Source organism: Eretmochelys imbricata, chromosome 16 (genome assembly GCF_965152235.1).
Source record: "Eretmochelys imbricata isolate rEreImb1 chromosome 16, rEreImb1.hap1, whole genome shotgun sequence".
Taxonomy (NCBI): Eukaryota; Metazoa; Chordata; order Testudines; family Cheloniidae; genus Eretmochelys; species Eretmochelys imbricata.
The window spans coordinates 24,011,004-24,026,733 of record NC_135587.1 but is presented as its reverse complement, the minus strand read 5'-3'; positions in this window follow the sequence as shown (position 1 = coordinate 24,026,733).

The following is a 15,730-nucleotide window of genomic DNA, read 5'->3' as shown; positions in this document are numbered from 1 at the left end:
TTCGTGTCATTTTGTGCTGTGATGATCTGTGCATCTATTGCCATTTTGTCTATAAAATCTCACTTGTTTTTCCTGGCCCTCTTTTAAAAACCCCCAGACTCGAGAGTAAGATGAGCAGAGGGATAAATGGGCAGCAGCTGCTTGGGGGAGATGCTGCGGGAGAGACAGAGAATTCTGGAAGAGCGTCTGAGCTGAGTGGAATTTACCAAAACTTGCAAAGAAAGGATAACGTTCAGGTAGGACCTGGGCACGAAGGCATTGTTTGTTTTAACTTGCTCCTCTGATTGCTATGTGCCTTTAGATGAATAAATGATACTTGTTTTGATGAAGGTGTTTTGAGTATATTTAATCAGTTGTTGGTCATAGGCTCCCAGAGAGAAACGTCTGGCAGGTGCTGAATACAGTTGGGCCTGTCATTTTTTCATGGGTGGTAAACATGAAGGGTGTCTAGGATCATATGGTTCAACCCAGAAAGGGATGAAGATAGCAAAACCTGTCACCAGAGGGGCATACTTGAGAGGGACTAAAAGAGGTCAAAAGTGTAGCACCCCCCATAACCATGACACGCACACACAGGAAGCAATAAAGGAGGTCACCAACTGCACACATTGAATCTTAGCTATGACATTCATAGTACAAATGATGTCCAAAATTCAGTCTCTTCCTGAGAGAGGTCTTTTTCTGCTTGAACACTGTCCAGTTCTCCACAGCAATCCATGTCCACTGATACTGGGTTTGTACCGTTTACCAACAGATCACAGAGGAAACTAGTAGCCTCCACTACAGAAGATTCCGTTTGGGGCTTGGATTTTATGGTCAGAAATACCCACCTGGATCCTAGAACTCATCTAACCAAATCTGGTTCAGTACATAACACCGGAGGCAACTGCTGCCAGAGATTTCAAGTCTGCCAGTTTGCCAACAAAGAAAAATGCAGATCTAGCTTAGGTTAGTGTCTCAGTATGTAGGTGTTTTGAAGAGCTGAGGATAAGAGACTTCCCTGAAAAGCAAAAGGCTTGAATTCCAGACCTTTGGAAAGCATTCAAGTTCTTTAACCCTCAAAATGAGACCTAATTTCAGGACACTTGGAATTTCCTGTGCTAGGAAAATTAGGAATTGGAGCAACGGGGAAAGTGATGCATTGTACAATGAGTGTGCTCAGGACTAGGTACCTGTGAGGAGGTAGAGAATAGCAGAAGGCACCAACAGCACGTGATCAAGTGCAACAAGACCACAGGATTTTCCTTTCTTAACTGGTGGGGACTTACAGGAGAAAAAACACAGTGCTTTGGAGGTGAAGATTTAGCAGCTCAGAGAGGGATCAGAATGGTGGGCTGGTGAGCTACAAAAGGGTTCAGCATCGCAGTAAAGGGCCAGCATCTGTGACAAAAGTCAGGGTGGGTCACGTGTCACGGTTTATTGGGGGGTATTCATAAGTAAGTTAACATTTGTAAGCACGTGGGGGGCACATAGAGAGGATATCAGGAGGATTAAACAGAGGGAAAAGGCAGAGGATGTCAAACTGGGCATTACGGTGGGATTGCATCACACGGTGAATATATTCATCTATGCCTCAGTGCCAAGAAGGCATGCACCAGATCTCAGGGCTCTAAGAGTTAAATGCAATGCATTCTCCTTGGAAAAAGTGGAGGCAGCTCCCATATGAAATCTGAAGGTACAGCTTTTTCTTCTTAAAAAAAAAATTTAAGCCAGCATCCTGCTCCACTCCACTTTAGAGGGAAGGCACCTTTTAGTTGTTCTTGCATTTAGTGGAATAGTTTTGATGCTACAGCAACATCCTCCAACTCATTGCTCTTATCCTGAAAGAACAATGCTGAAGACAACCCTTAGAAAGACATTCAGCCCTCCACACTTGAAAATCCTTAGAAAGAACAGTTTCCACTAAACAGCTGAAGATCAGATCTCCTTCGCCTCCCAACCATACAGCAGTAGGCTGCCCCTCCTTCTCCATATCCCTTGAAGGTTTCCATCCTCTGTTTCTGGCAGGGGGAGTCCTATTTGAATCTGTAAAGCCCAGCAGAACAGAGAAGACCTTGTTTTTTTAAGGTTTCAGCTGAAAACTCCCCAAACATTAAAGGGGATATTTTCAAAGGCACAAAGGGGAGTTGGGCACCTAACTGCCCTTGTGCCTATGAAAATCTCCCCTTAAATGGCATGATACTTAACTTGTCTAACTCAGAAGGGATGAGGTGATTTGAACCTAGGCTTACAAACATATTTCAAACCTGGAGGTTAGGACTGCTAAGCCATCCCTTCATCCTCCAGGCTGGAAATAATTTACACCCAGTTTTCTTTAAAAAGTAAATATTCCTAAAATGGCTCAAACTAGAACTACAGAACTCTGACACTGGGACAACATGGTCTGGAGCTGGAAAACAGGACAGTCTCATTGTAATAATACCCTCTGGGTGCTGCCGCCAGCATTCAGTGTTAAAAGGTAGCATTATTATAACAGAAGCCATTTTATCAAAGGCAGTGAGCACTTTTTGCGTAGTGTTTAACAAGTGACATATTTGCAATATTTCTTGTAACACAGATTGTGGCGTTTGGTAAATGACAGTTTAGTTTTTATGAATTTCCATCATCTTTCAGATAATCAAGTGCCTGATTAATCAGAATGTCAGCTCTCAGAAGTCAAAATGTCTGTTTTGCAGCCCTCTTACAAAGACACGCCATAAGTGCCTTTCAGTGCCAGCATGGGAACAAGTAATCTGTAAAGAAAGAAATCTTGAAAAGGTCAAATTACACTTGCTTAAAAAAAAATCTTTCACCTTTAAAAGATTTGAACTATAATTAAAGTGCTGAGGCCCTGTTAGAATGGAAGACAAGAGAAGCAGCATCACATGGAGAGAGAATGCAGCATTTCTGTACAATAGGTTATTACACAGAAACCCAGAGGAGAAGACTGACAGATGAGCAAGCTTTTGCATTCTCACTAACATCAGTGCTGTTTCCAAATCTTGGATTATTGCATCAGTAAAAAGTAAGCCCTTACAGTTAACATACTGATTGATTTTTTTTTCCTAAAGGAGAAAATTCTTTCTAGCATGACATCATTTTTAAATAACCCTGCTGTTTCCCTTTAAATTTTCAGTAGGACACTTTGCTTTGGGAGCTGCCAGTTCTGTGACCTTGCTGGAAGTTACCAAGCCACACATCAATTAGTGATTGCAGAATAAAGAAGTAGTGTTGACTGCATTCTGCGCATCCCAAGGGAAGAGCAGCTGTGCTTCAGGATACAAGCAACATAAGCCTGGAAGATTGTTATCCTGTGGGAGTGCTGATTTGCAGGTTGGCTACTGACTGCAAGATGCAGAAATGCAGCAGAGCTGAAATAAAACAAGAGAAAAATCTTTTGCTTTCCCCCTTCCCCAACTGAAATTTTAGTTGTTTACAAACCATTTAATTTTGCACAACATAAAACCCCAACTCCACATGAGTATTTCCTGCTATGAACACACCCCGCCATACCAATTGTGACACCCCTAATCAGCTTTCCCCACAAAAAAAATTCTCAATAGGAAATTATCCTTTGAAAATATTGCTTGCTCTATACCAATCACATATCATTGTTTATTACACTGATGGGGGGAATTATTCAAGTTAAGGTTAAATGTGAGATCAGAGATGAAAAGGAACCTCTGTGGAATTTTAGAAGAAATTTCCTGGATTTTTCTTAGAAAAAGAAGGATGAAACACCTCATCAGTCCCACACAGGTGCTATCAAAACACCAGGCATTTCCAACACACTCTAAGCAAACATTCTTGCCTGAAAGGGAAAATGAATTAAAAGGGAAGGCTGATCTTAAACAAACCAACCAACCAAATCAAAAACAAACAAACAAACAAAACCAGGTTTGATGTGGAATATGGTTTGCTCCAACAGCACTGAAATCTCGAAGCTACAGAAACAGACTATTGCTCCTTCCCAGTGATAATTTGGACTGTTTTAGCAGCCATTAGCCAAAGAGATTTTACTAACATTAATTAAGCAAGCCTCACAAACTCTCCGTGAGATTTGTAGTATTATCCCCCATTTATAGACAGGGTGAACTGAGAAACAGAAGAGTCTGGTGACTTAACCAAGGTCAGTCACCAAAAATAAATAATAGAGTTGAGACTGGAATCCTGTAATCTAGGCATCCAGTTGCCTGTTCCAATCATCACATATACTAATATGTGGCTTCCCTGAAACTTCCTCAGAAGATGTGATCTATTTTTCCCCATATTACACATAACTCCTACTGATGCATCGAAAACAGACCCTTCACATACACAGCTATTTTCATCTTCGCCTCTGTGTGGAAGACTTAGACTCTACTGTAGACTTCATTTAAGGAAGCAGAACTAACAAAATTCAGAGCACTCCATCTATCGACCTTATTAGGGCCCACTTTTACTTGGAGTTCTCTGTTTAGTACCTTTCACACACACAAAAATAGAGTTACATAGTAGAAGTAAAGGGTGGGGGGAATAAAACTTCCAAATAGTCAAGCAGGGGAGGGAAGGCAGCCCCCCAGCTTTCTGGAAGCCTAGTGACACATCTGACTCACTCTTCTATATATGCTTTTGGAGAGACAAGTCCTCATTGTATTGAATTATTAGGGCTAACTGCTTCTCTCATAAACTCTGTGATATGGATTATTTTGACCTGAAAGTGGTGGCTGGAATAATAAAGAACCTAGTAGAGGCCTGAAGTTCATCTGTCTCCCTGTTCAGCTTGGTCAAAACTGAACTTGAGGCCTGCACTCCAAATCTCCAAAGTAAGAGCACCAGAAGCCTCCACTAAGTGTTGTTCAACTAGCATATAGGCTCATATATCCTCATTCTTTTGTCCCTTGCATTGTTCTCTGGAAAAGGCCCATCAACAACTCACCTCTTGTCCACAGAAAAGATTTAGATAATAGGCCGTGGCTCCTCTGCAGGTCTGTGGAAATACTTTAATACTCCACCTGAGTAAGGCTGCTCTAAGAAGCATTTCACTGACACTTGTCCAGGCCCACACAGGAATTCTTTACATAGATTCCCCCATGTCAAAACTCAAATGGTCTTCTCTTGGGACGCATCTACACTGCACCTGGAGGTGTAATTTCAAGCTTAAATAGTTGTACAAATACTAGTTTTGATCGAGCTAGTTTACTAAAAATAGCAACGTAGCTGCCGAAGCACAGGCTAGCCACTCACATACAATCCTGTCTGAGACCCTAGGTAAGTACTTGTGTGGGGATGCCACCACCTCTGCTGCCGTGGCTACTTTTTAGCACACTAGCTTGATCAAAGCTAGTGTGTCTGTGTGTAATTTTCAGCTCCGATGGACAATCAGCTGCAGTGTAGATGTACCCTTAGAGAAGTGATATGCATAGATGTTGAGTGATGCCCTAGAAAAATTACAAAGAACATTTGTATTAGCACCTCTGTCCAGTATACAGCTCAAGGGTCAGCAAAACAGCTCCAGACATTATGACTTACTTTCACATCAAAATTTGATAGCCAGAATGTGTACAGTTATCCCGGAAGAGTGGGAAGCACCTTTGCCCCACTTCTAAGACATTCACTACTTAAGCCCCAAATTCTACAAACACTTTTGAACATATTTAACTTTAGTCACATCTTGTTCAAGGTAATCAGCACTCAAATCTGGGGAGCAAGAGACTAGCACTAGGACTCAAACCTCAGTCCTTTGTACAGGACACTAACCCTCTAGGCCACCAAGATGAATGCCTGTAGAACATCTTAGGGCAGGGGAATTAGCTAGGGAAGTTCCAGGTCTAAGATGCAGCAGCTGGATGAGATATAGTTGTATTTTCACTGCTGTGTGGATACCAGCTCTTTAGTATTTAAATCAGTACATAAATATTTCACAGGAAACTTGGGTTAAAATAAGCCCTCTGCCTGGTTATTGTAATGCTACAGCATTCTGTCTGCTCACTTTAATTTGCAGGCAGCTATAATGCTATTTGTGTGACAGAGAATTCCACAAGGCCTCCCAGCAGAACCCTGAGAAATCAATAGGTCTTAAATAAGTAATTAGAGGAGCTGAAAACATTTAAGTCACCAAATAGTAAGTAGTATAAATAAAAAATCATACCTCTCTCATCATCCGTATTTAATATGCTTTTTACATTTATTTGTTAAGTTAAAGCTGCACATCAAGAGATACCAGAGGGCACAGGAGGCAGAACTGCTGAGAGGCAGCTATGATAATCATACAAGCAAGAGAGGATAACAATGCAGTTGAATAGGAATTATTTAACTGGTTAATAAAAACCTCCTGCACAACTAATGAGGAAAGGAGATTCTAGCAGCCTCAAAAGCATGTAGGAAAGAACAATCAGAGCAAGGCATTTCTATGTACACACACATTATATTATACACATGGCAAAATATGCATAAAATATGCATACACAGCAAAATTGCATGAGAATTTCTATTTCTGTTTAGAACTTTGAGGTTTAATATGTATGTTTGCCTTCAAAATCTGAATAGACCATAAAAACAGTTAAAAATGTAGGGACCAATCCTGCAAGGTTCAAAGGTGGTTTTTCTTTTCAAATGAGTCCCCTGACATCTCTCTACTTCCACTGATGAAAACAGATCTGGGAGAAAGGACTTCTCTACAATGATTATAATGCCAACTACCCCCACTCAACCCTTAGCTAGGATTACAGGTTTCAGGGTCACTGATTAACACTTACCTCTTGCTTCTATCAAAAAACGAGCAAACCTATACAAAATGAAATGGACATAGGATGGAGGAAAGGGCCATGAGGCTTAAAAAATAATGAAAAAAAATCAGTGAAAAGAAAAACTTTTTATACCAGAAACAGATTGAAAACAGAGAAATTAACATTTAGAGATTAAAAAGCCCACTAATTGTTGATGTTAAATTCAACACCCGCAGGGAAGGAAGCTGGGTTTATTTTAGAAAGCAGCATAAACATTAAAGATGAGCCAAATCATTTAGAAAAATATGGGTGCAGTACAGAGGCTCATGTTATAGGGGATATTTTGCTTTCAGCCTTGACCTGGAAAACCCCTTCTATTCCAGGGCCTCTTTTGAAAAGAGGCCCAGACCTATCAAGTTATGCCATAGGTTAGCAATAAAGAGACCACCCAAGTTGTTTTCCCTTTGGAATGATGACAGCGTTTCAACCCTAAACTTCAAAGCAGAGAAGAAAGACTAGTGGACCACTTCACTGTGGGACCCTGATGATTCCCCCCCCCCCCATCCTCCACTCTTTCCTTCTCTGCCCTACTTGCATCCCGCCTCAGAAAAATAACCCCTTGACTATACAATCAGTCCTTTAATAAGGACATAAATATTCCCAAAAGTATTTGCCTACTTGCCATATGCACAAGCCTCCTCATATTTACATACGTTGTGTCCTGTCCACATGATACAAAGGATGGCCAGGTTTCAGGTTTAATTCATTATCTCTCTTCTCTTGTTAGTTCAGTAAACACTGACCATGTTGATTTACACCACTGTCGAGATAAAGTGGTTGACTGCTGACCACAAATGTAAATTATTCAGGGTTCCCATGATTAAAACAATCAAACCATTTACTTAAAATTGTGCATTACAATTTAATACACTTACAGAGGCTCAAGACATTGCTCATAAACAATCCAAATGCTTCTCCATACAGTCCAGCCCTTTTCTGGACATTTACAGTGGAGCAATACAGTACATATTCTTCCCTGCCCTGTTTAGAAAAGTATTCAAATGGGTAAAAGGGAGTTGTGGACAAAGGGTCAGTCATGAGAAGCTTAATACCATTACTCAATGATGGGAATCCTGACTGCCTAAAGCAAGTACCTACAAAACACTGTGGAGGAACCTGCAGCCTCAGGCTCACCAGATCCACACGCCAATGCAGAATCTTCTTGCTATTGCTTTCCCTGCACAGACAGGCTGAGTAGTAGAGATGCCCTACAACTCCCAACATTAACTTCCCAAGTCCTGCTAGGGTGCCATAGGTGAAGAGAAAACTCCAGAAGCTTCCCTCAACAAGAAGAGAGGAACAATAAAGGCCTGCTGGTACATCAGGGCCCTGTTTTTCCAAATTAAAACTTAGGGAAGTTAAAGATTTGGAGATCCCAGGTGGTCCATCAGCACCCTGTCCTTACTATTAATTTCAACTGGATTATCATTGAAGGTTAATAGTTTGACAGTGTCTTTGGTTTTCAGCTCTTTCAGCTGTGGAAACCCTTCCTTGTTTCATGTTACTATGCAGATTTGTAAGAGCACCTTGACAGATGTGGATGGGGACTTACAAAGGTGGTATGCAGAGAGATGGCTTGGCATGTCCACTAAAAGGACATGGGTAATGTTTGCTACTATCTTGTGAGTGAACTCTGGGCTTTTCATTAATAGTATCTGTTTACTTGGGCTAGGAGAGACTGAAGAGTACTATCCAGAATCAGTATCATCAGCCTCTGAGGGAATGACGGTGAATAATACACGGTACCTCCATTAGCAGAGTCCTCTGCAATTATTTTTTACAGCAGTGTATGTACTCCAGAGTCATGGCACACAACAGGATATCCATATTTTTAAAAATCTAGTTCCACAAATAGAAGAGGAGAAGAAGAATCCTTAAGATACACAGGCCTGAAAAAAAATCGGGCATCTGATTAAGCAAATATTCAGCACAACATTTCTTCCCTACTTGCTGAGCACACCACATTTATTTTTGATAGTGACAAAAAGGTGGCAGAGTGGTATGAAACTAGGTTATAACAAAGACAAGCCTGAAAGCACTGATGTAGCTAGGGTGTCTTAGACTTTCCATGCTAAATCCAGGTTGCTTTTTGGGGATGGAAAGGAGAAGGGCTTAGAACTTCAACAGGTTGTCTTTGCACTTATTCTCTAGAGCACCCAGGGTTGTACACTTTTAGGTGTTATATAAATAATAAACTATAAACAAACCAACCTGCCGATCACCCACTCAAGCAAAAATCCTGAGTGAACCAGTGTGTTAAGTACCAAGCCCTGAAGTTCAGACTGGTCAAGGAACTGGGAAACTGAATTCCAGTTTTATAGCTTCTCCGTGTTGAAAACACCCTGCTATGAGCACTCAAAACTAGGGACTTGTGCAAGAGCACTTCAGCTGATCACATCATGCCAGAAAAAAAATTTAGATTGATGGAGTTGTCTCTCTCAGGGGTGTGAAAAATCCATACCCCTTAGCAATGTAGATATGCCAACCTAACCCCCAATGTGGATTTTTACTACCTCCACCTAAATTTAAGGGGTAGACCAGGCCTTCGTTTGTCCATCTTTAAAAAAGTGATAATAAGACAGCAATAGTCTAAATGGTCAAAAGCAGTGCACTTCAGACTTTGAGAAGTATCCATTCACAGGACATTTCATCCAGCATGACAGTCTTTGTGGAAAACATAAGTGTATGGGAATAGATTCCCCAGGATTAGTGGCACTTGTGAGTTTGTCAACTAATTGAGATTTGTTAATAGAAAGGTTCTCTCATTTCTCAGGAACAACCACTGGAAAATGTGCCCCAACGAAACAGTATGACTGTAAAAGGAGTTATAGACAGTGACTTCTATGATGCACAAGCACTGCTCTAGTAGGGCAATGTTGTAAACATAAGTAGTGGATATTTTAAACTCATCCATCTCTTCTGCATTTCCTATGGTTTGTGACTCCTCTTCCTATGCCCTCTAGAGAGAACAGAGCTACTGATATGAAGAGAAAGTTCAATCCAGCTTTATTTGCTAAATCCTCACTGCTTCCTCTTCCCCACTCACCCCAATGATAAAATGTTTCCTTTATATTTTTACTTTTTTCCCCTTTTCTTCTTCTTCTTCTTCTTTTTGTTTTTAAGTATAGTTTTGCAATTGTATTTTCAGTCCCTTTGGTTTCTACTACTCTGTGGGGTGACCGTTCATCTGGATTTTTTTTTTTTTAATATTCTCTGTTCCTGAATGCACCTTTCATCCACCCTTCACTTATTCTCCTGCTCTTTGTGACTGCTTATATTATAATCCTTTATTTCAAATCTTGTAGTTAGTGACTTTTCACCTTCTGCTCTCTATGGGGCTTTTCTATATAAAGCCAGGTGACATCTGACTCACATACTTCCTACATTCTTTTTCTGTCCAAATTTGCTTTCTTCCTCCCCTTTGGTTTCTTAGTGACTTCTTTCTCCAAACTTATCTTGTTCTCCTTTTCTATAACGTAAAAGAGTTAGAAGTTGGAAAAGTTGCCTCAGAAAACATTTTCTAGTGTGTTGTTATTGCAACCAACTTTTTGTTGATTGTGTCATTAAAGACAGGTAGATTTGTCATGCCTTACTGAGATTTCCTTCCAAGATCTTTGCATTTGCATATGAGCACTTGGCTTACCATCTAATTCCAGGTTCCAGTTCAGGAAGGTATTAAGCATCTGCCTAACTTTAAGCATATGAATAGTCCCATTTAAATTTATGGAATATCAGTGGGACTATTCATATGCTTAAAGTTAGGCAGATGCTCGAGTATTTTCCTAAAGTGGGGGCCTGAATTTAGCAAGATGGCATGTAACAAAGCCCTTTTTCCCTTCCTCTGTTATTCTGTTATTTCCTGGTCCTTGTGAGATCTACTGGACTACTCACGTGCTTGAAGTTAGGCACAGGCTTTATAATCTTCCTGAAAAGGCCCGATTTCAGCATTTTAACTCTATATGTGGACCAAACTCTGCCCTCAGATACAATACATATCCTATTAGTTTTAGTGGGAACTGCGTACAAGAGTCTGAAGGCAGAACTTGGAATCTGTAAAGAACTGGGTCACTGGACAACAGATCAGTCTCATAAATAGAGTTTCCTTTTTTTATAAAGAAGAATATATTAAAAATGGCTCTTCTCCTAAACTCTGTTTGAATCTTCTCATTGTAGATAAACACCAACAAGCCCTTAAAATGTGATGGATTACACATCATACTTGCTCACTTAGTGTTTCCCCCACCCCCTTTATTATAGCTAATAGCCATTTAGTCTTCACTACAGTATTTGTAGCTGTTGTTATATCTTCCACTTTATGCTCACCCTTGGGGCTACCTCACTGCAGATTTCACTGTCTGGTTCATTGCCTCCAAACATAAAATCAGTGACAAGGAGCAACTATAAAGCCCCTTTTCTATCCTCTGCCTTTTCGTTATTTCCTGCCCTCATGAAAATGGTTTCATAAATTGGTCATATACACCAGCTGCCGCCCTGTCTCTATCTTTTACTTATTATTGGATGTTGAATTTCTGCATCAGATATACAGTGTATGGAATAATTTCTTCTGCATTAGGCTAATCAAACCAACTCACAAGGCTGAACTCTGCTGATTTCCTTACTCATGCAAGTAGTCCCATTGAATTCAACAAGTTCAAAACCAGGTCCACTGCTTTCAATGGGACAACTCACATGAGTAAGATTTGGGCATAGTTTGATGCATTTTGTTATGCTAGTGAGCTTAGGAAATAAAAGTTCGAGACTTCCAAGTAAATTAGAATGTCTACTAGACATCATGTCTAGTTCTCCGTTTTCTTAAGTGATAAAGAACAGAAACACAAAGTTATTCAGATTTTTACATTGTTAAGGGTTTGTGGTTTTTGCACTAATATGCATTTTGTTAAACTTTTATCAGTCCTCTTCTATTTGAAGCAGCATTATCTGAGCACAAAGCTGGGAGCCAGGAACTCCTGAGTTCTAATCTCAAGACTCACTCTGGAACCCTACTTTGTGTCTATTTCTACAGCTATAAAATGGGGATAATATTTATCTGCCTTACAGAAGTATCACAAGCATTAGTTAATGTTTGTACAGCAGTTGGATTCTGTATAGCACTATACAGGAACTATTATTATTTGATCAATTCCTAATAAAAATCATCCATCTGTATTTCTGAGGTTTACATTTAAAAAAAATTCACACATTTACACTTTTAACTCTTCTGTCTCTTACTCTCCTTTTTGGTATTAAGTCTCTCCTATTCCCCTCTGCACACACCCAGGTAGCAGTTGGTTCCAATCAACTTATTTAAATTTCCATTTAATGTTAACGTACGTGTGTGTGTGTGTGTTTATTAATTATCACTTCTTAAACACTACATTTAAAAATGTTCCAAGGATAACAAACACGTTCCAACGATATGGTCACTAGGTGTGTTCATTAATGTTGTTTTTGTTTACGATATCTGCCTCATTTCCTAGGACTTCTACAATATTCTTTGAGCTTGGTTACTCCTAAAAACCATGTAGTGAAATCTGTGTTGCTGTAACTTCAGACAGACACATACGCTTGTTCAGAATACATCTGTGGTAAGCATCCAAAATCTCCTGAGACTATTTCTTTGATCCTCTCTCCCTGCATTAGCATCTTAGATTTGTGTGTTATTCTTAGTTATAATTGGTTAGATTCCAATGTACTTGTTGCAGTACAAAACCTAAGTAATAATCTAAAAAACAGATAGTCCCTTCCTTGAGGATCTGACAATCCAAGAGATAGAAAAAGACATAACAAGACACAACAGCATACTCAGAAAAAGTTAATTGGATTCCCCCCCTCCCTTCAGTTAGAATGTTTACATTTCCACAAACATATCTATTTTGGAAGTCCCATTATCCTTTTCAATTCAAATCCAAGTTCAAAATTAAATTCATATACTCTTATTTCTTCAGAGGTAATACCTACCCTTCAGGTTTGGTTGTGTTCGTGCCACAGGTACATTTCAATCTTTATTTAGTGAAGTTTCAGTTACTCCAAGGATATCACAGTTCTTATTCTGTCTATATTACCCATATCCCATCCTTGTATACAGTGAGGTCTGGTGTTATGAGCACAGAGTTGAGAGCCTATCCTTAGCTATGCTACTTAGTTTGGATATGGCCTTGGGCAAGTCATATCATCTTTCTGTCTCAGTTTCACCATCTGTCCAATGGGGATAATAATACTTACCTCACCAGTGTGTTGGGAGGATTAATTGTCTGTACAGTGCTTTGAACATGGAAAGCATTATAGAAGTATTATTATTGGGCACCCAAAATTCCCACTGAAATCCCTGATTTTTGAGTGCACAAGGAATGCAGGTTCAGGCCCTATATGATACTTTTGGGATAAATTCTGCGAGGAGATGCATGCATATGGCTTCCACTATAGCTACCCATCTACAAGAAAATCTCTATTATGCCAATACACTACCCCAATAAAAGAGTTAAGTTTATACCTTTCAACCTGTATCAAGATGATAACCTTTCATTAATGCCAATACTCCTTATAGTGTAACTCAGATCCTCACCACTGGAATGTCTTTGCACCTGTAAACGCAACTTTCTTCCTTTCCCCCACAGATCCCTAAAGAAAGATGTTAAATAGCTTCTTTCAAAACTCAGATGCTCTTTCCCTTGTTAAATTTATAACCTTGTACTGCAGCACCAAAGCTCTTGCAATCTCCTGTATTCTAAAATAATCCATCAATCCCCTCTCCTCAATGCTTTTGCCCTTGGCAAAGCACTAGCCCAAGGGAGAGCAACTCAACAAAAAAATGTGAGATTTCATAAAACATATAATTCAGACCCTAACTGAAAATCTCTTTTTCCGACCTCTGCAAAAGCTCCACTTTCTAAAACACATTGACTGTCTCCTGCAGATTTTTCTTTCTTTGCTACATGTTTTGCTCCTCTGTGCAGTCACTCCACCCTCTTTTTGCTGTCCCTTCCATTCCATTATCTCCTCCAATATCCTTTCCCTGGTCTCAATTTCTGCTGCATCTTCATCTGCAATCATCAATTTCAAATAAAACTACCACTTCTTCACATCAAGTCTTTGGACCAGTCCTTGATTTTCTAGCAACCATTTTCTTGTCCCTTCTCGAAACAGAATTAGAAAAGGCAGAGGCTGAATTTTTTAAAGCAATACAGGGGTTTTAGCCAGACATTTTTCATTGCTTTGAAAATCTTCACCCCAGACTTTAAAGCAATGGTAGAGATTTCTTGTGATTACTTCTCTTCTAAGCCACAAACATTCTAATGTTGTCCCCAGTTTACATGGCAGAAACATGAGGTGACTTATAAAGGTATAACTGTAAAGCTCGGGTGATGGCTTAGATCCCACTCCATGGTTAACTTTACACACTGTAACTATTTCCACTGACCTCAGTGGGACTATTTATAGTGCATGAAATTAAGCACACCTGTAATATTTTCAGGGTTAGGGCCCAAGGGCTCCACGCTTGGTGTAAAATATCTAGAAACCAAGAAAGCTCAGGTACAGCTCAGCCATTTATTCTTCAAGGAAACAAACTGAGTTCCTTGCCACTTGCTACAAGTTGGGACATTAGGAACTGCTCTACCTGGGCACTGAAGATCTCGTGATCCCATTGTCCTTCTCAGTCAAATATTTCCTCAGCCCATGTGGTGCGGTATGCTGTGCAGATTGGCTATTCATGCTTTCCATCCCAGAAGTGGACCCCTTTAATTTTTACCATAGGTATAAAATTTGTTTTTTAAAAGGGAACTTAGAATCCTTCAGGGAAAAAAGTGATATTGTATAGTTTACTACCATGGGCTAACGTCTTGAAAATTGGGTGTGTAGACACATAAGCACCTGAAAGTTGGTGCTGCCAATTTCCACTGACTAATGTTCCTACATCTTCAGAAAAATCTTACTTAGGTACCTAATTACGGCTTTATGATCTTAACTTTAGGCACTCATTTGAAAATATTGGCTAGGGTTGCCTCATGTTTTAGGGGTAAACCTGTGGTAATTCCACTGAAGCAAAACCTAAGGTTTCCATCAAACAGGCACCCAAAATAACCCACACTCACAGTTTTTGCAGAGCTTTAAGGACACATCATTGTATTTGATTGAGATGCTCTACATCTGAAGTGATCATGGTAACTCTCAAGTGTTCATTCTGTACCTGAAGTTCTAGAATGGACAGATGACCTGGGTTAGGAAGAACTATTGCAGGAAAGCTAGAGGCTGACTTGAATAAAAGAATCCTGGGGTTTGTCTTGAATTCTCCAATGAAAGAACTGGAGAACAATAAATGCTTAAGTCTTATAAAGCTCTACAAGGGTAAATACAGACTGGAGATGACCTGATCTGGAAATCTGAGTATGAGTAATTGCTGAAGGATTTCTCCGGAAGTATTGCCTCTCTCCTGAATTTACATACTTTTCTTACTTGATATTGATTTATCTATTGGGCATAAATCATAGAAAGGCAGCATCTTCTTGGAGCAGGGGGGTGAGAGTTTTATTCTTCACTCTGTCACTGACTCACTGTGTGGCTTTGGACAAGCCCCTTCACTTCTCTACGTTTAAATTAACTGTCTATAAAATATTGCTTGTACACAGACAACTGCATGCTGGGGCACAATAGTGTGACTTTGTATTGGTTAGGTTCCGGTGCTTACCAGGCGTCTATTGATTTGGGCTTGTTTTTTTTCTTAAAGTTGCAGCTCCAGCAGTAAGTGATTATGGGTGAATCTCAGCTTTAATTAGGGAAGCCAAAAAGTCATTAACCCTTGTGTTTGTGGGGAAAAGCTGGAAAACATGACCCTTACCTGCTCAGGAAACAGAAAGCAAATGAGAATAACCCAACAGCTAGAGGTTCTTCTTGTTGAATGTTGTACATTTTTAAGGCCAGGCTCATGGTTTTTGCTCACTTGGTGAGGATAATGCCTCGGGGGGGTGCTTCCTGCTCTGAGGGGAAAT